Consider the following 24,329-nt stretch of genomic DNA (forward strand, 5'->3'; position numbering starts at 1 on the left):
CAGAAAATTTTCAGTTTTTTGGTTGAGATAATTCCTAGATATTTTATTTTTTATGCAGCTAATGTAAACAGTATTACTGTTTTATTTGTTTTTCACATTGTTCACTATGGGCATATAAATATCCCACTGATTTTTGTATGTTGATTAGTATCCTACAACTTTACTGAATTTGATTATTAGTTCTAACAGCTTTTTGGTGAAGTCTTTAGGTTTCTCCAAATATAAGATGATGTCACCTGCAAACAAGGATAATTTGACTTCTTCCTTTTCAATCTGGATGCCCTTTATTTCCTTCTCTTGTCTAATTGCGCTAGCTAGCACTATGTTGAATAACAATGGGCATCCTTGTCATGTTCCAGATTTTAAAAAAAGGCTTTCAGTTTTTCCCCATTCAGTATGATACATACTAGCTGTGTGTCTGTGGTTTTTATTATATTGAGGTATGTTTCTTATATACCCAGTTTTCTGAGGTTTATATCATAAAAGGATGCTGAATTTTATCAAATTCTTTTTTTTTTTAGCATCAATTGAGATGATCATATGGTTTTTGTCCTTAATTCTGTTGATATGCTACATTGATTGATTTGTGTATGTTGAACCAACCCTGCATCCCTGGGATAAATCCCACTTGATCATAATGAATCATCTTGTTAATGTGTTGTTTGGTTATATTTGCTAGTATTTGGTTGAGGATTTTTGCGTCAATATTCATCAGAGATATTGACCTGTAGTTTTCTTTTTTGATGTATGTTTGTCTGGTTTTGGTACCAGAATAATATTGGCCTCATAGAATGAGTTTGGAAATATTCCCTCCACTTCTATTTTTTGGAATAGTTTCAGTAGAACTGGTATTAGTTATTCTTTAAATGTTTCATAGAATTCAGCAGTGAAGCCATCAGGTTCTTGGTTTTTCTTTGCTGGGAGACTTTTTATTATAGTTTTTATCTTGTTACTTGTTATTGGTCTGCTCAAGTTTTGGATTTCTTTGTAGTGCAATCTTGGTAAGTTGTACGGTCTAGAAATTTATCCATTTCTTCTAGATTTTCCAATGTATTGGCATACAGTTGCTCATGGTAGCCACTAATGAGCCTTTGAAGTTCTGTGGTACTGATTGTAATGTCTCCTTTTTAGCTCTTATTTTATTCATTGGGTCTTATTTTTTTTTTTTTTTCATAGTCAGTCTGGCTAAATGTTTGTCAATTTTATTTAGCTTTTCAAAATTTTGTTTTGTTGATCTTTTGTATTTTATGTTTCTATTTCATTTATTTCATCTCTAATCTTCAATATTTTTCTTCTACTAATTTGAGTAAAAGAAAATCAGTTGAGTTTGAGTTTTGTTTGTTCTTGCTTTTTTAGTACTTTACAATGTATCATTAGGTTATTTATTTGAAACTTTTCTTCTTTAATTTAGGCACTCGTGGCTATAAACTTCCCTTTAGTAATGCATTTACTATATCTCATAGGCTTTGGTATGTCATGTTTCCATTATCATTTGTTTCAATAAATTTTTAAATTTCCTTTTTTTTTTTGAGACGGAGTCTCGCTGTGTTGCCAGACTAGAGTGCTGTGATGCGATCTCGGGTCACTGCAACCTCTGACTCCCTGGTTCAAGAAATTCTCCTGCCTAAGCCTCCCAAATAGCTGGGATTACAGGCATACACCACCACACTCATCTAATTTTTGTATTTTTAGTAGAGATAGGATTTTACCACGTTGGCCAGGGTGGTCTCAGTCTCCTGACTTCATGATTCACCCACCTCGGCCTCCCAAAGTGCTGGGATTACAGGCGTGAGCCACCGTGCCCAGCCTAAATTTCTTTCTTAATTTCTGCATTGAACCACTGGTTATTCAGGAGCATACTGTTTAATTTCCATGTGTTTGTATAGTTTCCAAAATTCTTCTTGTTATTTATTTCTAGTTTTATTCCACTGCAGTAAGATAAGTTACTTGACATACATTCATTTTTTTTAATGTTTTAAGACTTGTTTTGTGACCTAACATATGGTCTATCTTTGAGAATCATCCATGTGCTAAGGAAAAGAATATGTATTCTGCAGCCATAGGATGAAATGTTCTGTAAATGTCTATTTGGTCCATATGTTCCAAAGTGTAGACTAAGTCTGATGTTTCCTTGTTAATTTTCTGTCTGGAAGATCTATCCAATGCTGCAAGTGTGATGTTGAAGTCTCCAGCTATTATTGTATTGGGATCTATCTATCTCTTTAGCTTTAATAATATTTGCTTTATATGTCTGGGTGCTCCAGTGCATGCATATATACACACACACATATATACACACATATTTTTTTATATATACACACACATATATATTTATATATGTATAAATAAAAACATATATACACACACATAAATATACACACACATATATATTTACAACTGTTACATCCTCTTGATAAATGAACTTCTTTATCATTATATAATAATCTTCTTTGTCTCTTCTCATAGTTTTTGTCTTGAAACCTATATTATCTGGTATTAAGTGTATCTACTCCTGCTCTTTTGTGGTTTCCATTGGCATGGAATATCTTTTTCCATCTTTTATTTTCAGAGTACATGTGTCTTTATACGTGAAGTATGTTTCTTGTAAGCAATGGATATTGGATCTTATTTTAAAATCCATTCAGCCACTCTATGTCTTTTGATTGGAGAGTTCAGTCCATTTACATTCAATGTTATTATCGATAAGTAAGGACTTACTCCTTTTGTTATTTGTTTTCTGGTTGTTTTACAAATATTCCTTCTTTCCTTCCTTCTTCTCTCCCTCTTAATGAAGGTTATTTTTCCTGGTGGCATAATTTAATTTATTGCTTTTTCATTTGTGTATCTGTTGTATGTTTTTTGATTTGTGATTACCATGAGGCTTGTAAATATTATAACCCATTATTTTAAGCTGATAACAACAACTGCTTACATGTTGTTACATGTAACAAACTAATAAGTAAAAAGAAACTCTGAACTTTAACTCCTTCCTCCCTCTTTTTAACATTGTATTATTTCTATTTATATCTTATTGTACTCTCTATGTCTTGAAAAGTTGTTGCAGTTACCATTTTTGATTGGTTCATCTTTTACTCTTTCTACTGAAGAGTAGTTTACACAACACAGTTACAGTGTTATAATATTCGGTGTTTTTCTGTGTACTTTCTATTGCCAGTGAGTTTTGGATCTTCAGATGATGTTGTATTGCTCAGTAAGATCCTTTTCTTTCTGATTGAAGTACTCTTTTTATCATTTCTTGTAGGACAGGTCTGGTGTTGAGGAAATCTCTCCGCTTTTGTTTGTCTGGGAAAATCTTTATTTTTCCTGCATGTTTGAAGGATATTTTTACTAGATACACTATTCTAGGGTAAAAGTTTTTCTACTTCAGCACTTCAAATATGTCATGCCACTCTCTCCTGGCCTGTAAGGTTTCCACTGAAAAGTTTGCTGACAGGTGTATTGGAGTACCATTGTTTGTTATTTGTTTCTTTGTACTTGCTGCTTTTAGGATCCTTTCTTTATCCTTGACTTTGGAAGTTTGATTATTAAATGTCCTGAAGTAGTCTTCTTTGTGTTAATTCTGCTTGATATTCTATAATCTTCTTATACTTGGATATTGATATCTTTCTCTGTGTTTGGGAAATTCTCTATTATCCCTTTAAATAAACTTTCTACCACTATCTCTTTCTTTACTTTCTCTTTAAGGCCAGTAACTCTTAGATTTGCCCTCTTGAGGCTCTTTTCTAGATCTTGTAGGTGTGCTTCATTCTTTTTTTTTCTCTTTTGTCTCTTCTTTGTATTTTCAAATAGCCTGTCTTCAAGCCCATTAATTCTTTCTTCTGCTTGATCAATTCTGCTATTGAGACTCTGATGCATTCCTTCATTATGCTAATTGCATTTTTTCAACTCAGAATTTCTGCTTAATTCTTTTTAATTATTTATATCTCTTTCTTCAATTAATCTGATAGAATTCAAAATTCCTTCTCTGTGTTATCTTGAATTTCTTTGAGTTCCTCAAAACAGCTATTTTCAATTCTGTCTGAAAGGTCACATATCTCTTCAGGATTAGTGCCTGTTGCTTTATTTACTTTGTTTGATGAGGTTATGTTTTCCTGGATGGTCTTGATGCTTGTGCATGTTCATCAGTGTCTGGGCATTAAAGAGTTAGGTATTTATTGTAGTCTTCACAGTATGGGTTTGTTTGCGCCTGTTGTTCTTGGGAAAGCTTTCCAGGTATTTAAAAGAGCTTGAGTGTTGTGATCTAAGCTGTATCTGCATTAGGGAGCACCGTAAGCCCAGTAATGCTATGGCTCTTACGGACTCACAGAGTGTTGGATAAGATCTAGAAGAATTCTTTGGAATATCAGGCAGAGACTCTTGTTCTCTTCCCTGACTTACTTACAAACAAACAGAATATTGCTCTCTCTGAGTCACCTGGGGCTGGGGATGACGTGACACACGCACCCTTGTGGCCTCCACCACTGGGAATGCACTGACTCTGATCTGAAGCCAGCAAGTACTGGGTCTCGCCCAAGGCCCACTATAACCACTACCTCGCTACTGCCTGTGTTCTCTCAATGCCCTAGGGATCTACAATCAGCAGGTTGTGATTGTTTTTTAAAAGCCATTTATATTTTATTTTATATGGAATGACTATTCAAGTCCTGTGTTAGCATGGATAATGGTCTTTTTCTTACTGACTGTAAAATAATATTTTTATATATTTTTTAAAAATACCCCTTTCCTCTATGTACTACAAATATTCTCCTCTGTTTATAGTTTGTATTTTAGTACGTTTGTGTTTTCTTTTTTTGTTGTTCATTTAAGTCTTTCTTCCTTGTAGAATTAGTTTGGACATAAGTATGATATATAGCTCCAACTTCATTTTTTTCCCACAGGTTACTATTTGTACCCATCCCATTTATTAAGCAATATAACTTTTCTTATTTGAATACCACCTGAACCATTAACTATAATTTCAAGTACTTTTGAATTTATTTGTGGAATTTCTATATATTTCTATTAATCTGTCAAATCACCATTAGTATCATATTGCCTTAACTAGTGACATCTTGTTATATCTATCATATTTTATAGGCCTCTCTCTTTTGTTCAACCTTCTAACAAATTTATAATTAGTTTGTTTTGTCAAAGTTCTTGTTTGTTTTAATTGAGATGGCATTTAAATTAATTTAGGGAGAACTGACATCTTCCATATTAAATCTTCCACATCAAGAAGAGGATTATATCTTTCCATTTACTCATGTTTTATTTTTATTTTGAGACAGGGTCTTGCTCTGTCACCCAGGCTGGAGTCCAGTGGTGCAATCTCGACTCACTGAAACTTCCACCTCCTGGGTTCAAGCAATTTTCATGCCTGAGCCTTCCAAGTAGCTGGGACTAAAGGTGTGTGCCACCATACCTGGCTAATTTTTGTATTTTTATTTTATTTCATTTACTTATTTATTTTTGAGATGGAGTCTCGCTCTGTCACCCAGGCTGGAGTGCAGTGGCGCGATCTTGGCTCACCGCAAGCTCCAGATCCCAGGTTCATGCTATTCTCCCGTCTCAGCCTCCAGAGTAGCTGGGACTACAGGTGCCAGTCACCACACCTGGCTAATTTTTTGTATTTTTAGTAGAGACATTATTTCACGATGTTAGCCAGGATGGTCTCGATCTCCTGACCTCGTGATCCACCCGCCTCGGCCTCCCAAAGTGCTGGGATTACAGGGGTGAGCCACCATACCCAGCCTAGTTTTTATATTTTTAATAGAGACAGGGTTTCACCATGTTGACCAGGCAGGTCTTGAACTTCTGACCTTAGGTGATCTGCCTGCCTTGGCCTCCCAAAGTGCTGGGAGTACAGGCATGAGCCATCACAGCCAGTCTCGGGCTTTATTTTCCGTCTCTTAGCAGCATTTTGAAGTTTTATTCACACAGATCTTGCACATTTCTTCTTAGGCTTACACCAGTGTATTATTTATGCTTTGTTGCTATTATAAATTAGAATTTTAGTATCTTTATATTTTCAAAATGGTTACTTCTTTTTTTTTTTCTTCCAACTTTTATTTTGGGTTCAGGGGCCACATGTTCAGGTCAATTACATGGGTAAATTTTGTGTTATGTGGGTTTGGTGTACAGATTATTTCATCACCCAGGCAATGAGCACAGTACCCAATGGTAGTTTTTCTGTCTTCACTGTCCTCCTACCCTACTAGAAGATTGCCTCAAGTAGGCCCTGGTGTCTACTGTTCCTATCTTTGTGTCCATGTGTACTCAGTATTCAGCTTCCACTTAGAAGTGAGAACATGCGGTATTTGGTTCTCTGTTTCTGCATTGATTCTCTTAGGATTATGACCTCTGACTCTATCTATGTTGCTACAAATTACATGATTTTGTTCTTTTTATGGCTATGTAGTATTCCGTGGTGTCTATGTACCACATTTTCTTTATCCAGACTACCAATGATGGGCACCTAGGTTGATTCCATCTATTTGCTATTGTAAATGATGCTGTGATGAACATATGTGTGCTTGTGTCTTTAAGGAAGAAAGATTATGACCTGACACACCACTGAATTTTCTTATGCTTTTAATCATTTTTTCCTATTGTTTATAATAGTTTTGTTTACCATAGGTTTCCTTTGTTTGTTTGAGTTCCATGGGTTTTACAGGTATACACTTGTCTACTAATAATGTAATTTTTATGCTTCCTTTCTTCTGTGGGCACTTTTGATTCTTTCTTTGGTTAATTATATTAGCCAATTAGACCAGAATAATATTACATAATAGTAGCAGTCCTACCTACTTTTAAAAATTCAAATTTCCCACCTGAACAACCAGTTTTTTCTCTAATTAAAATAAAAATGTAAAATGAGTTCCTGTTCTTTTCGTGAGATGTTGAAGTAATTCACATTTATTTAACTGCATTACTTTGAGAAGCTAACAAACAAGTTTGTTTGAAATCATTCTCATAAACTTAGCTCTTTTAGACATTATCATAATCTTTCAATTTGAATCTTCCACTGAAAGGCTTCTGGATTGACAAGAAGCTAAGACTCAGCATCTCACTAAACATAATAGATTCATTCTATATACTAATTACTGGATAAAGTTTGTGAAAGATGAATGAACATCATGCTTGAATGAGCTACAGTAATACCATTATGGTTAGGTTCCATCTTAAAATGCCATGGTATGTAAAGAGACAAATATTTGGTTTGGAACACATTTATATTATATTTTAGAAACAAATCAGCAAAGGAAAGAAAGCTGTTTTATAGATAAGGTCAAACTAAGGTAAAAACTACATTTAAAAAATTATCTTTTGAAAGCATGGAAACATTTACATTTACTTTTCTAACCAGCAATCAAATAGATAATTAAGTTCATATTTAACAAATAATTATTCTCAAAGACAAATACTATTCAAAATAGGATTCAAGCTTAAGCAGAAACAACTGCCATTAAAACTTTTTCAACTATAATCCGGATGTTTCTTAAGCCTTGGCTAAAATCTACAGAAATTCCTATGATATTTCTGATAACACTAAAATAATAAAATGTCCTGCAATTAGTTTTAGTCCCCCAATATTAAAAAGCCAAAGTGTCCTCTAGCATGTAAGAAACAAAATTCCAAACTTCATTTCAAGTTAAAGCTCCTGTGCCCTACAAGCTAGTGGTACACTTCAGGCTGCCAGCGGTTCTCCTTGACCATCTATGCTGCTTCTTCTCCCCCACTATGTTCTAAGTCCTCTGTGGCTGAAAGAGTTAGATATGGAGAATACAAGAGAAATTGCAGAAAATATATTTATTTATCTTCTATTATGGCAATCTAGGATTGGTGCTCTCTGGGCTTGAAGTATTTTTTTTTTTTTAACTACAGTGTGTTTTGTGGGTTGTTAGAGGGTCTTCTCTCCCAACTAGGAACATCTGATTGACAACTTCCTCGAGAGGAGCAATGTCTTTTTTTTTCAGTTGGTTGCTTTCAACCTATATCTTATTATCATATTCTGTCTCTTTCTGCTTAGGTTGCATGAAGGCAGGAAGCCCTTTAGGGTGGAGACTCTTTTAAACTGACCCCTGACTCTTCCCATTTTGTCTGCATCATTGCTCCTGAAAACTGGAATAACGCTGGCCACTCATTCCCAGTGCTGCCATCTGTCTTCAGTTTTCACTGTGTAGATTTCTCAGGGAGAAGTTTTATATCAATATACCGTATTGCTCAAGCTCTAAGACACATTCATCAGGTATTCCAAAAAAAAAAACCAAAAATAAATAAATAAATAAAACAAACAAACAAAAAACACCCTTGTACTTCACATGAGGTAAAGAAACATGACCATCTTCTTTTTTTCAAGATAGGGAGGAAGGAGGTGTAGAGAAAATACCACAATATACCAAAATTTCCTCCCCCCAAATTTTCCTTTTCATTTCTTTTCATGCCCTTTCCTTCTCTTTCCCTTCCCTTCTCTTTACTTCTCTTTCCCTCCCTTTCTTTCTCCCTTCCCTTTCTTTTCTTCTTTCTTTCCTTCCTTCCTTCCTTCCTTCCTTCTTTCCTTCCTTCCTCCCTGCCTCCCTCCCTCCCTCTCTCCCTCCCTCCCTCCTTCCTTCTTTCTTTCACAGGGTCTTGCTCTGTTGAACAGGCTGGACTGCAGTGGCATGATCATAGCTCACTGAACCCTTGAACTCTTGAGTTCAAGGGATCATCCCACCTCAGCCTCCCAAGTAGCTAGGACTACAAGCATGTACCACCACCAAAAAATTTCTGTATGTTCAACCTCCAACCTTTTATAAAATTGGGTTAAGGGATGCCAAGCTAGTTTGGCACCTCCTTGTAAATTCTGCATACATACTCTTGTACCTCACTTTGTGATGCAAAAATAATTATTTTTGTCCTTAGCTTGAGGTTCTAAAGACTTTCACTAAAATCTGAGTGTATCTAATAATTTTAGAATTTTCAAATTAGGTTCTCTCCCAACCCAAAGCAAAACACAGACAAATTTTAATTTTTTAATTTAAAATTTAAATTTAAACATTTTCAAGGCAGCTCTGTAGTAAAAACTTCCAAGAACCTAAAAGCTTATAAAGTCAAGGGTTAATACCAGTAACTCCAGATGAGACCATAGGAAGGAGTGGGTACCATGATCATCACATTCCAGTAAATCCTGTAATTCTGAGAGAGAATATTATATCCTTCATATGTCTGTATTACTTTGGCAAGTTTGAATTTGAGTTTTCTCAATCAGTTTTATTACATTTTTCAGTGGAGGATAAACAAAGTAATAATTACAGAAAGAGAAGAAAGACACTTAGACTAAAAATTTATGTAAACTTATGAATATAAATAAATGATTTTTGATAAATGAATAAGCATGGAAATGTTTGGAGCAAGAGTGAGGTTTGAGACTAAACATATGGCTAGACAGAGAAGATAATGCTCTATGTCTGAGAAAATCCCTAGCTGTGTCCAAAATTGAAGTTTGTAAACCACTATTCTATGTGATCTTGTTTTAATCAGGTATTATTGACCAACTGAAGGCCTTAACCTCATTTTTCCTTTCCCATTTCCTTAAGGAAGAAATCGAATGTCTCTTTTCGATAACTTTTGACTCACTGAACAAGGTTTATGCTATTTCTACATACTAATGTGGATTTTAAAAAATCAAGGAAAAAAATACGTAAGGGTTTGTCCACCAGTGAGGGCAGTGGAGAGAAATTTGCAATCTGGCAGAAATTCATGTCTTCTGTTGCTTCCTATTTTAAGACTTTTTTCCTCTACAAAAGAACTAATGAAGATGTAATAAATAATAACCTGGGGTTATAGCAGGATAAATCTTACTTTTCAAACTTGAATGTGTAAGCAATGTCATATTACCTCGTATTTGCAAAATCAAATTGAATGTGACAGTGCTCATCCAACCAGGATAATAAGAAATTGGATCTCTGTTATTTTGGGGCCACCTTTTACATTCCCTAGGTTCACATAAATCAGAAAGGCATTGTGCCTAAAAGGTGCTTGAAAAATGAGGGCAGATCACTGCTCTTCAGCCCATCATGGTTACATGAATATTATTTTTGTTCACGTCCCTTGAAGTTAGGCAACCCAACAACTTCTTTGCCACACCTTGACAAAAGAATCTTTTCAGAGGCTAGGACTCTTGATAGCATGGGTTCAACTTCCCTGGGTATACTATGGTCCTATTCTTCTTCAAGGTACTGCCACATGCCCAGGGCACTGACAGACTTTTGTTCTCTTCTAAGTGTGAGAGACTATCTTCTCTGCCTTGCTGTCCCTGTGTCTCCCTTGCAGTGGTCCTGGCTTCCGTGTTCCCAGTCTGCCCTGCCCACCCTCAAGGAACTCAGGTCAGGAAAACAAGCAAACCCTGCTTTTGACCATCACAACAGAAAACTCCCCTGACATATGAAAATGTAAGGGGCCTGACTACTTTTTGCAGTAAAAGAAAGAGAAAAATACAATCAAGACAAAAATTATTATCAACCAACCAGTGGTGTTTGGTTAATTGTAGGGAAGAATGTCCTAGCTATGTGACTTTGAATATTAGAATAGATAGGTAAGTGACAGTCTTTCCTTCCCATCCCTTGGTATTCTACTTCTTTACTCTGCCTATTGCACTGATTTTTCTACATAGCACTCAAAAATAACTAACATACTATATTGTTTCTCTTATTTATTTATTACATGTCTTATTCCACTAATTTAAATTTTATGAGGGCATTCAATTTTGTCTATTTTGTTCACTTTGGAACCTAGAAGAATTTCAAATAATAGGAGTTCAATAAATATTTATTGAGTAGTATAAATAGACATATTTCATTCAAGGTGGCATGAAAAACAAACCAGTCAGGAACCTGGAGATGAAAATGAAAGGCTGCTACATTTTTAAATCCTGAATTATGTGACTACCCTCTACAAAGGAAAAAGAAAATTTTATAAACATAATGATCACCTGGTATTATAATATAAAACTTCATTTTGGGTAAAGTATTTCATAGGTCAGTGATTTATCCTCTGGTATTGGTAGCATTTTTTTTCTTGAAAAGAAATGTGTGTCTAATGTCAAGTATAATGTTATATAAAAAATGGTACATAAGTTTAAAGTAATTCAATCAAATGTTCTTAGTATGACCAATCTGGGGAATGGGAGAACCTTATAACAATACTCTAGGTACAATGACAACATCTATAATCTAAAATTATCAATTCAAATATCAATATTAAGGCTAACTGCAAATATAAGCATCTCCAATTTAGAAAATGTATCTTTTAGACATAATGTTTATATATTTAAAATCTAGAAAACTGGAATGACACATACTTACAAACTTCTTTATAGAGCTTCAAAAATTCATTGATATGATTTCAAATATTGATTATTTCTTTAAATTACTTCTTATATGTCTTTAGCAACATGTGGATATAAGACATAGATCTCATAATCTAAAGAAATAAAACATTATTATCCTTTGGACTGCATCACCACTAAATGTTTAAAAACCAACACTACCACCTATTATAAAGTATCTGTCTAGAGATTTATGTCAATTGCTGCTATTTATACATTCAAAGTTGCAACGTAGCTCACTGACTCTAACCATGTATTGCACTGACGCATCATTCTATTTACTATTGTGCCAAAGCTATCGCTCTTTTCCTCTGTTGGACAGATCGTTTTCACTTAAAGCAGTTCAGTAGAAACTTAATCACTAGGATATCTTGTCTTCTTTAAATTGGATTTCTGCAACAGCAACCAGTAATCCAGACAGTAAGAACATTCCTGTTCCTTTGATACAAACTAGAAGAATGCCACATTATACCCATGTGCATTAGAGAAGCCATAGCTTTAGTTAGCTTCCTTGGTTTTCTAATAATATCTGCCTTCCTGCTCACCTGTCACTTTAACATAGGTTCATACGATCTTCACACAATCAAATCTGGATTATTTAGACAGCTTATTCAAATTATTGAATACTTGAAGCAAATATTGCTTAAAAAATATTACTGAGTTGTTGCTTACTCTGCTTAAGTTTCCTACAGACACAAATAGTAATTTTGCTTCCTTAACTCAGCAGAATTTTAAGATCAAAACAACTTGTGTATCCCACTCCCCATGCCACTGGAAAGTGTAAATTATTAAAGCCGACAAAGAAAAAAAGAAAAAGAAAAAAAAAGGCTAGCTCTGTTTAGTGTGATCCCTTACATCAGATTGAGAGATAATGCCAAGAATGCAACGGGCACTAGAGAAGAAATTAGGCAGAGAAAAATAATAAGGAAATTTGGGAGTCAAATCTTTATACTGTAATTCCATTACTTGGCTTAAAATTATTTGAAAGTATCAAGACAGAAGATCAAATTCCTAACTGGGTACTCCCTGCAACATTGCAGGTAGGGGCAGGGAGGTAGGAAATCAAGCAGTTTATGATAAAATGGCTCCAATGAACCAATCAGAAAAATCACAAGGTACTAGATAAGCTTTGTATTCACCTAGACTTTAACATATATTTACTAAAGAGTTTGAATATCTAAGCTCTTTTCCTATCTGGAAGGAATACACAACTGCTGCATGTGGCAATATTTTTTAAAGAAGCCCCAATTTGACATTTTAGGTTTGTCCATTATCTGGAGTGACATCCTTTTAGAAAACAATTTTTATACCACCAATATGTCAGTCATATAGTGTGATAGACCTGAAATCAGATTTTGAGAAGAGAAAGTGAGAGGGCTCTGGCTGTCACAGCAGAGAGAAAATCAAGCACCACCAAAAGAAGAAACATATTTAAAAGGACAAGGGAGTTTAATGTCACAATCCTGCCCAAGATTTTCCTGGCTTCTTCAGTACCACAGCTTCATAAATACTTTCATACATTCCATAGAGTAAACACAATAAATGCAATGCACATTCACATAAATATCTTCTTTAGTTAATTCCAGCACCACACAGAAAATATTTTTGGGAAAATAATCTGCTATACAGTGGTTCTTGAGATTTACCAAGGACAGTGACTTCTGTTGCCCAGGCTGGAGTGCAGTGGTGCGATCTCAGCTCACTGCAACCCCCACCTCCCGGGTTCACACCATTCTCCTGCCTCAGCCTCCCTAGTAGCTGGGACTACAGGTGCCCGCCACCACGTCTGACTAATTTTTTGTATTTTTAGTGGAGACAGCGTTTCACCATATTAGCCAGGATGGACCGAATCTCCTGACCTCGTGATCCGCCCGCTTCGGCCTCCCAAAGTGCTGGGATTACAGGCATGAGCCACCACGCCCAGCCAAGAATATGTATTTTTAAGGAGCTCTACAGCAGAATGTGATGACCAGCAAGCCTGGGAACCAAGAGTAGATCAAAACAAACAAATATAAACAAACAAATAAAAACACAAAACGAACGACGACAACAGGATAACAACATTTGTATTAATAACAACCAGTTACTGCTATGTTAAAAGGGAATGAAATAAATCCTAGGTTTTAATGGCAACATGAAGAGCCTTCAAATCCACAGCAAGAAATCAATGCCCTAAGCATGACTAAAAGACCTTTCACATCTTTATTCAGCTTTGAAAGACTCCGGTTAAAGGTTAAACTAATTAATCAGGTTGGCTGAATTAACAACAGTTGATCAATAAGAAGGCCTGTGTGGTTTTCCAGTTTACAAATGATAGCTTATTATGAATTTGGTATGCTTATAAAGATGAGAATCAGATGTCCCAATGTAAATTTCAAACAGGTTGACATACAATATAAAAACCTGGAGTTTGTAATCATAAGATCTGAGCTTGAGTCCTGGTTCTGCTGCTGTGTAACCTCAGGCAAGTCACTTAACTTGAACCTTAGTACTCTTAAAAAAAAAATGAAGATTATGTGAGATTATCATTTGATGTCTACAGTCCAAAAAATGAGATAGGAACTCTATTCACAATAGAGAGAAGTTGGCCGTGTATATATTTAATTTCTATAGGAGTTCTACAATTTAATGAACCTAATATTTTAAAGTTACTAATTTCTTCAATGCTTATATAGTACTGACAGGCACCATCCTAAGCGCTTCATAGATAACTCATTTAGCTTTTTAACAAGCTTCTAAAGTAGGTACTAGAATTCTCATTTTATAGATGAGAAAGCAGAGGCACTGAGTTTAGAACTTGCATAAGTTTACATAGAGAGTAAGACAGAGCTATAATTCATACACAGACAACCTAGAGAGTTTCTGTGCTCAGCCACTACAAAATGATATTGTTTCACTACAAGGTAATTCTATTGCCTAACTATCAAAGATGGTGTTATAAAGAGTTCCTTAGCTCATATCATAAAAAAATAAGTGGTGTTGAAAATGATGAGAAACTGCTATGTGGCATTGGTCACTTTCATATTGCTTAGGAAAAGATTTTTAGGACAATTAATCAGTAGTTACAAATTTAAATCATCAATGAACTGTACATTTTAAAATGATTAAAATGGTAAACTTCATCCTATATCTATTTTAATGCAATTTTTAAAAAAGAATAAAAACACTGTGTACAGTTTAAAGTATTTTACATATTCTGATTTCAAGGTGTAGAATTTTTATTTTTAAGAAAACTGAAATTCATCAAGTTTGTAGCAAAAAAAGCAGTTGTAAACTCTGCTATGTAAAATGATAGTGAAGTATTAGTAACATATTGATGAACACAACACAAGAAGCAAATGAGCATAGAGTCAATAGATAATTTTTAAGGCCAGTGCTTATCTACAGTGCCGTTATCTTCCACTGCTCTAGCCAGGCAGACTGCTGCAGCTAGAGACATTAAATAGAACTGCAAGAAGTGTACAGGTTTAAATCAGCCATGAAATAAGCATGCGCTCATTTGCACTGAGTATTTAAAAACTCAGGATTAGCTTACAAAATTTTAGGCAACAATATTAATGGATATCAAGACCTGAATTGAAAAGAATGTTAGTATACTTGGATGCTATTTTCTACTCCATACTTGCTTGTTTTTTATAGAATATGTGTTTAAGGGGAAACCCTGGTTGTATTTATTACAAACAGATGCTCGGATTCTATGTTTAATGATAGAATTATAAGGGCAGGTGAGAAATCTAGATAAAGAAGATGGTTAAATATGTGAGGCAGAATCAGTACATATTCTGTGAGCTAAACAAATGGTAAAGAAGTGATAATCCTAAATTTACTTTCAAAACTAGTTTAGTCAGCATTGTTTAGCATTTGAGGATACTGGATTTCACCTAATTCATGGACTGGACCTGATCCTTTACTAGAAGATACTTTAAAGGAAAGGTAGAGGTCAGAGGTATAAAGAAGAGATGATGCCATTCCTACTGAAACTATTCCAAAAAATAGAGAAGGAAGGACTCCTCCCTAACTCATTCTATGAGACCGGTATCATCCTGGTACCAAAACTTGGTATAGATACAACAACAACAAAAAAGAAAACTTCAGGCCAATATCCTTGATGAACATCAATGCAAAAATCCTCATCAAAATACTGACAAACCAAATCCTGTAGCACATCAAAAAGCTTATCCACCATGATTAAGTTGGCTTCATCCCCGGCATGCAAGGTTGGTTCAACATATGCAAATCAATAAATGTGATGAATCAGAAAAGAACACATGATTATCTATTGAATAGATGCAGACAAGACCTTTGATAAAATTCAACATCCCTTCATGTAAAAAACTCTCAATAAACTAGGTATTGAAGGAACATACCTCAAAATAATAAGAACCATAAAAGACAAACCCACAGGCAACATCATACTGAATGCAAAAGCTGGAAGCATTCCCCTTGAAAACTGGAACAAGACAAGGATGGCCTCTCTCATCTCTCCTACTCAACACAGTATTGGAAGTTATGGCCAGGACAATCAAGCAAGAGAAAGAAATAGTATTCAAATAGGAAAGGAGAAAGTCAAATTATCTTTATTTGCAAATGACATAATCCTATGTCTAGAAAACCCCATCGTCTCAATCCAACTGACAAGCAGCTTCAACACAGTATCAGGACACAACATCAATACATGAAAATTGCTAACATTCACCAACAACAAGCAAACTGAGAGCAAAACTGCAAATGAACTCTCATTCACAACTGCCGCAAAAAGAATAAAATATCTAGGAATATAGCTAACAAGGGAAGTGAAGGACTTCTTCAAGGAGAATGACAAACCACTGCTCAAAGAAATCAGAGAGGACAGAAACAAATGGAAAATCATCCATGCTCATGGACAGGAAGGATCAATATTATGAAAATGGCTGTACTGCCCAAAGTAATTTATAGATTCAATGTTATTCCCATTAAACTACCATTGACATTCTTCACAGAATTAGAAAAAGCTCTTTTAAAATTCATATGGAACTGAAAAAGAGCCTGAATAGCCAAAACAATCCTAAGCGAAGAGAACAAAGCTGGAGACATCATGCTATCTGACTTCAAATTATACTACAGGGCTACGGTAACTAAAACTGCATGGTACTAGTACAAGCATGGTACTGGTACAAGAACAGATACATAGACCAATGAAACATAATAGAGAACCCAGAAATAAGGCCACACACCTAAGCTATCTGATCTTCAACAAAACTGATAAAAATAACCACTGTGGAAAGGATTCCCTATTTAATAGAAGCTGCTGGGAGAACTGGCTAGCCATATCTAGAAAATTGAAATTGGACCCCTTCCCTACACCATTTACAAAAATTAACTCAAGATGAAATAAAGACTTAAATGTAACACCCAAAACTATAAAAACACTGGAAAAAAAACTAGGCAATACCATTCAGAACATAGGCACGGGCAAAGATTTCATGACAAAAGTCAAAAGCAATTGCAACAAAAGCAAAAATTGACAAATGGGATCTAGTTAAACTAAAGTGCTTCTGTACAGCAAAAGAAACTATCAACAGAGTAAACAGGCAACCTACAGAATGGGAGAAACTTTGTGCAATCTATTCATCTGACAAAAGTCTAATATCCACCATCTATAAGAACTTAAACAAATTTACAAGAAAATAACAAACAGCCCCATTTAAAAGTGGGCCAAGTACATGAACAGACACTTCTCAAAAGAAGACATACATGCCTCCAACAAGCCTATGAAAGAAAGTTCAACATCACTGATCATCAGAAAAATACAAATCAAAATCACAATGAGTGACCATTTCACACCAGTCAGAATGGCTATTACTAAAAAGCCAAAAAATAACAGATGCTGGTGACGTTGTAAAGAAAAGGGAATACTTATACACTGATTGCAGGAGTGTAAATTAGTTCAACCATTGTGGAAGACTGTGTGGTGATTCCTCAAAGATCTTGAGACAGAAATACCATTAGACCCAGCAATCCCATTACTGGGTATAGACCAAAAGGAATACAAATCACTCTATTATAAAGACACATGCACACATATGTTCACTGTAGCACTATTCACAATAGCATATACACTGAATCAACCTGGATGCCGATCAATGATAGACTGGATAAAGAAAATGTGGTACACATACAACATGAAATACTGTGCAGCCATAAGAAGGAACGAGATCATGTCCTTTGCACAGACATGGATGGAGCTAGAGGCCATTATCCTTAGCCATCTAATGCAGGAACAGAAAACCAAATATTGCATGTTCTTACTTTTAAGTGGGAGCTAAATAAGACCAAACAGACACAAGGGGAGAGACAACACACACTGGGGCTGGTCAGAGGGTGAGGAGTAGAAAGATGGAGAAGATAGGGAAGAGTAGCTAAAGGATGCTGGGCTTAATACCCGGATGATGGGATGACCTGTGCTGCAAACCACCATGGCACACACTTACCTATGTAACAAACGTGCACATCCTACACGTGTACTCCTGAACTTAAAATTTAGAAGTGAAAAGTAAGATGAAGAAGTATAATGCGTACTCATGAAAGGGAGTAACACTTGCTTGTAATGACAAAGATAACAAAGGAGGAAATCCACAAAATTTAATACTATATCCTCCTCTTTCTTACAAATATTTGCATGACCTTGTATCTTATTTTTAAAAATGCTAGGATATCATACTCCCTACATAAGTCCTGCTTCATGATGTCAGCACTATTAATGCAATATATATGAATGTGTAAAAATAAGGTAAAGGGAAGAATTAATGAAAGGAAAATGATAAAGAATATATACCATTATAAATATACACAATTATAAACTTTCTGTTATCTGATTTTGAGTTTTGGACTTCACCATTCTTGATGGAAGAATGCAACAAGAAGTTACTTTCCAGCTATTTACTAATTTAAGAATCCCAACATAAAAAATCTCATTATAAGGCAACTTTACTTATAAGAGAAATGACTCTGAGGGCATTTTTATGAGTCTTGTATATTGGCTTAAAAACAATGACCTGATTCATGTTTTTTTTTAACAGAAAATAAGCACTTTTAGAAAATCAAGAAAGCTATATACTGAAATTTCTTAGAAAAGAATATTGCTATTCCATTGAAGAGTCAATATGAGAAACCTAGTTGATATATTTTTCATGCATTTGATGATGGAAAAGGTAGCCAACTGTTCCATTCTTTATATACTAAGTGAAGTTGGTCATATTATTTGGTTTGGACTTTTAACCTCAGTACAAGCTCACAGTTATCTAAATTTATAAGAGATGAAGTTGAGAGATGATAGTTGGTGCTGCAAAGTCAGCCTATATAAACGTGAGTGAATCCAAAAAGCAGAATAGAGATAGGGAAAGAAACTGGTTTCATTCAGTTGCAAAGAACATGAAGTATAGTATTTCCTGTTCTCCTTCCAAATTTCATCAAACAAATCCAAAGTATTCTGGAGACACTGCTGATATTGGGCTTACTCATTCACCAAGTAGTCAGATTAAGAAGGCTCTAACTTATTTCCTGCTTTCAGTAGTTATTGACACTTCTGTTTACACTAAACTATGAAAACATTGCAGCAATGGTCTCATTTCAGTCATGTACTGAAGAATCAAAGAATAAGATGATCAGCTAGCTCTACTTCTCTCAATTTCTGGGAGCATTGTGTTTGTTGATAAAGATCATTAAAATCATGTCATTTTCTATATATGATCTTAGTCAAAATAAAAGATACTATTCTCCACCTTATTGTTCTCAGCATCTTTTTGGTACTCTCTCCTATAGACATGGGGTCTTAGGGAAAGGAAATAGATAATTTAACTGTATATTTAACCAGTTACTTCCAATGAATACTAACAACTAACATTTATTGAGAGCCTACTGTATGACAAGCACATGCTAAATGCTTTACATGTATTATCTCAATTAACACTCATATCCACTTTATAAGGCAGATGCTACCACAATTTCTATTTTAAAGATAAGGTGACCAGGCACAGTGGCTCACACCTGTAATCTCAGCACTTTGGGAGGCTGAGGTGGGTGGATCACAAGGTCAGGAGTTCAAGACCAGCCTGGCCAACCTGGTGAAACCCCGTCTCTACTAAAACTACAAAAATTAGCCAGGCGCAGTGGCAGATACCTGTAATCCCCACTATTTGGGAGGCTGAGGCAGGAGAACGGCAGGAGAATCGCTTAAACTGGGGCAGCAGAGCTTGCAGTGAGCCGAGACTGTGCCACTGCACTCCAGCCTGGGTGGCAGAGTGAGGCTCTGTCTCAAAATATAAACAAATAAATAAATAAAAATGATAAGGCATCTGGAATTTGTAAAAGTTAAGTGACTTGTCTTAGGTCAAGCATTAGTAGGTAGCAGAGCTATCCTTCAAGCCCAAAGAACCTGATTCTAGAGCCTGTATTTTTAACCACTATGTTAACCACTTTGACAACTTTATTCTTTTCCTATTGTAAATTACTACCAAAGTTTTCCTTGGCAGATTATTCACAAATATATCACAGTTATAGAGTCATGTTCTAATTCCTTCAACCTTTCTCCAGGACAAAAACTAAAGGATGTTTAGAAAACAAACAAAGGTTGAATCTAATAATCGCAAAATTACAGCAAATTTTATGCCAACTATGGGATTAGTATAATAAAATTTTACTGAGAGTTTGGTAGCTGTACAAGATTATTTGCTAGTAGGAACGTGGTGCAAGAGGTTTTTAGTTTTTGTTTTCCAATGTATTTTTCCAGTGTGTTGGCTAATAAATCCGTATCCAGTTTCACTCTATTACTCTGATGGCAAAATGCTGCCAGATGATGAAGCTATAAACTTGTTTGCTAATCCTTATCACGGACTACATCTTAGAATTGGAATCCTAATGAATCTTAGAAGCAAAACACTTTTTAATTAGATGTTAATCCAGATGTGCTGGTCAAATGACCACTGCAAACGTAACTTGAAAATAAGAATTCTGCCTGTTCTTCTTGGTCTCTATTCCTTCATAGGGGAGCATTGAGCAGCAAGTAAAGAGCAAGTCTACCAGAGACTTCCATCATTCAACATGTATTAAAAACCCCAAAATTCCCTCATTGTGGGTACAAATGTGAGAAAACATTCAAAAATAAATTAGGCCACTGCTAATTTGTGGCCTAATTTGTGGTCTTTGTACACTGTGTTGGCACAGTGTACAAAGAGAAAAGAATTTGGACTTGATATATGGATTCTAACCATTGCCCTGTCATCTAGCCAACAGACATTGGAGTAGACATGTAGCCTGAGTCTCCGTTTCTTCCATATGTCAAATAGTGATAATGTCTGTTAGACTTTAATATTATGTTTAAAAGATCTCCCTATCTTTAGCCTATATATATAGACTCAATATATGATTGATATAAACATTTGTGGCCTCTTTTTGTTATTGGAGTCATCACAGCACATGTTGAATGCAGTCCCTCGGGATCCAGGCTGAGGCAACAGCAAACTGACACCTCAAACATTACCAGTCACTGTGCCATGGAAAGAAAGAACTCTGGATGATATTTCACTCGCAGCTAAGTGCTCAAACAAATGACATTCATCACTTTCACTCACAAGCCACTGGCCCTACCTATCGTGAGGGTGCCAAATGTGCACTTCTACTTTGCAGCAGGAAGGCAGAGATCTAGAAAGCTGATCAACAATATTAATGACTGTCACAATTAGAAAGCAGCATTAAGGCCGAGACGGGCGGATCACGAGGTCAGGAGATCGAGACCATCCTGGCTAACACGGTGAAACCCCGTCTCTACTAAAGAATACAAAAAGCTAGCGGGGGCGGGGGCGGGGGGGGGTTGCAGGCGCCTGTAGTCCCAGCTACTCGGGAGGCTGGGGCAGGAGAATGGCGTAAACCCAGGAGGCAGAGCTTGCAGTGAGCTGAGATCCGGCCATTGCACTCCAGCCTGGGTGACAGAGCGAGACTCCGTCTCAAAAAAAAAAAAAAAGAAAGCAGCATTATTGGATCTGTAAAGCTCAAGTTTAGCAATATGGCAATGCTCCCTTTCCATTTCCCTAGAAAATATGGGTAAACTTCATAATACAATGGATAAATACCCAAACGATCTCTGGGACCCCCCCCCAAAATAATTCCATATCTATGTAGGAATATCTTACATAAAATGATAAGCAGACCACTAAGATATATGGCCAAAAACATCCATTCACATCATGGATAAGACAAGCTACATTTTTACTATAGGAGCATCTTAGCATCAGGGATGAACCATCTACTTCTTCTTGGCAACATAGAAAACTATAAAAGTGCAGTCTAAGCAATTACTGGTTGTACTATACTGCTAATAGGAATACATTATTTATGCCCAAGAAAAATTATAATGGCTCTATGCCACCTACAAGCTAGATGATCAACTTAAACATGCTATAAACATTAAGTCCAAATTCTGAATCAGCAATATCTACAAATCATAAATAATATTGGACAAGAATGACCTCAATGTTGTGTTCAGTTAAACTGATTACTATTGAGTTAGACATGTGAGCTTATGGCAGTAAGCATAATTTCCAGTCCAGGCAAATGAAAGTGAAAGGCTAACAAAAGAAGTACACTAAAGAAAGCCAACAGAAAGCTATAAGCCATAAACAAAGTTAGACTACTACACTAGTAGGGATAAAACCAACAAAACTGTAATGCCTCAAGTTGAGAAAAACTTAATCAGAGGTGGTCTCATCTTAAAACTTAAGGAACTTCGAATGCTTGAGGAACTTAAAAATGCTTATGCCTGGCCCTTTTCCAAGAGATTCTGATTTAATTGATCCAGTAGAGTGAGGTTCAGGCAGTTCTCTGTTTTTGTTATTGTTTTTGTTTGGTAAAGCTTTCTAATGCACAACGAGATTTGCATGAAGAGCAAACACTACACTACTCTACACTAAAACGCTACACTAAATCATGTAACCTATCAAGCTACAAAATAAACTTTTAAATCATGGGTTCTACAGACATGTACCTACTAAATATAAAAGAAAAATCATTTGTACTAATGGGGAAGAATTCTATACCATGCATCAGCTTAAAAAAATAGCCCTGCAGCACATGTTCATGGTTATTTCTATGAGTAATTACTAGAGTGATGTAAATGTTGAACACATACTTTCTGTAATTTTTTATTGTGATAAAATACACATAAAATCTACCATCTTAACTATTTTAAATGTACAGTTTGGTGTTACTAAATACATTCATAATGTTGTGCAATCATCACCACCATCTATCTCCATACTGTTTTCATCTTGAAAACTGAAATTCTGCGCCCATTAAACAATAACTCCCCATTTTCTGTTTCCCTCAGCCCCTGGCAGCACCATTCTACTTTGTCTCTATAATTTTGACTACTCTTTTTTTTTTTTTTTTTGAGACGGAGTCTTGCTCTTTCGCCCAGGCTGGAGTGCAGTGGGGCGATCTCGGCTCACTGCAAGCTCCGTCTGCAGGGTTCACGCCATTCTCCTGCCTCAGCCTCCAGAGTAGGCACCCGCCACCGCGCCCGGCTATTTTTTTATTTTTTATTTTTTATTTTTAGTAGAGATGGGGTTTCACCATGTTAGCCAGGATGGTCTCAATCTCCTGACTTTGTGATCCACTGGCCTCGGCCTCCCAAAGTGCTGGGATTATAGGCATGAGCCACTGCGCCCGGCAATTTTGACTGTTCTAAGTACTTCATGTAAATGGAATCATATGGTATTTGTCTTTGTATGATTGTATTATTTCACTTATCGTAATATCTTCATGGTTCTGTCATGATGTATCATGTCCGTATTTCCTTTCTATTTAAGGCAGAATAATATTCCATTGTTGGCGTATGCCACTAGTTATTGCCCTGTGCTTTCTTCTAAGACTTTATAGTTTTAGGTCTTATATTTAGGTCTTTGATCTATTATGAACTCGTTTTTGTACATGGTTTTAGGTAAGGGTCTAGCTTCATTTTTTTGCATGTGAATAGCCAATTTTTCTAGCACTATTTGGTGATAAGAATGTCCTTTCCCCATTGAATGGTCTTTGCCCTACTGTCAAGAATAATTTGACTATTTACATGAGAACTTATTTCTGGGCTGTCTATTCTATTCCACTTGTCTATAGGTTTACTGTAGCTTCGTCCTAAGTTTTGAAATCAGGAAGTGTGGGTCCTCTAGCTTAGTTCTTCAAGATTGTTTTGACTATTCAGGGTCCCTTGAGATTCCAAATAAATTTAGGATGGGTTTTGCTATTCATGCAAAAATATCATTAGGATTTTAATAGGGATTGCATTGACTCTGTACATTGCTTTGGGTAGTATTGACTTTTTTTTTTTTTTTTTTTTTTTTTTTTTTGGAGACAGAGTCTCACTCCATAGCCCAGGCTGGAGTGTAGTGGCACAATCTCAGCTCACTGCAACCTCTGCCTCCCGGATTCAAGCGATTCTCATGCTTCAGCCACTCGAGTAGCTGGTATTATAGGCATGCGCCAACATGCCTAGCTAATTTTTGTATTTGTAGTAGAGATGGGGTTTTTCCATGGTGGCCAAGCTGGTTCGAACTCCTGGCCCCAAGTGTTACATCCTCCTCAGCCTTCCAAAATGCTGGGATTACAGGCATGAGCCACCACATCCGGTCAGTATTAACATTTTAACAATAGTAAGTTCCAATCTGTGAACATGGAACATGTTTCTATCTATCTATTTATATCTTCTTTAACTTTGTTCACCAATGTTTTGTAGTTTTCATTGTACAAGTATTTGATCTTCTTGGTTAATTCTCAGGTAGTTTATTCTTTTTGATGCCATTGTAAATGGAGTCATTTTTATAATTATCTTTTGGCATTCTTAGTGTATGGAAATGCAACTAAATTTCTGCGTGTTTCTGCTGCTTTGTTGAATTCACTTATTGGTTCTAATTTTTTTTGTGTGGAATCTTTAAGGTTT

General features: G+C 35.7%; 1 protein-coding gene across 2 annotated transcripts in view; it reads right to left on the reverse strand.

The window, feature by feature from the left end:
* ZCWPW2 (zinc finger CW-type and PWWP domain containing 2) overlaps positions 1 to 24,329 on the reverse strand; it is a 143,622-nt gene that overhangs the window by 48,404 nt on the left and 70,889 nt on the right. The window lies entirely within an intron of this gene.

Source organism: Piliocolobus tephrosceles, chromosome 2, assembly GCF_002776525.5.
Source record: "Piliocolobus tephrosceles isolate RC106 chromosome 2, ASM277652v3, whole genome shotgun sequence".
Taxonomy (NCBI): Eukaryota; Metazoa; Chordata; class Mammalia; order Primates; family Cercopithecidae; genus Piliocolobus; species Piliocolobus tephrosceles.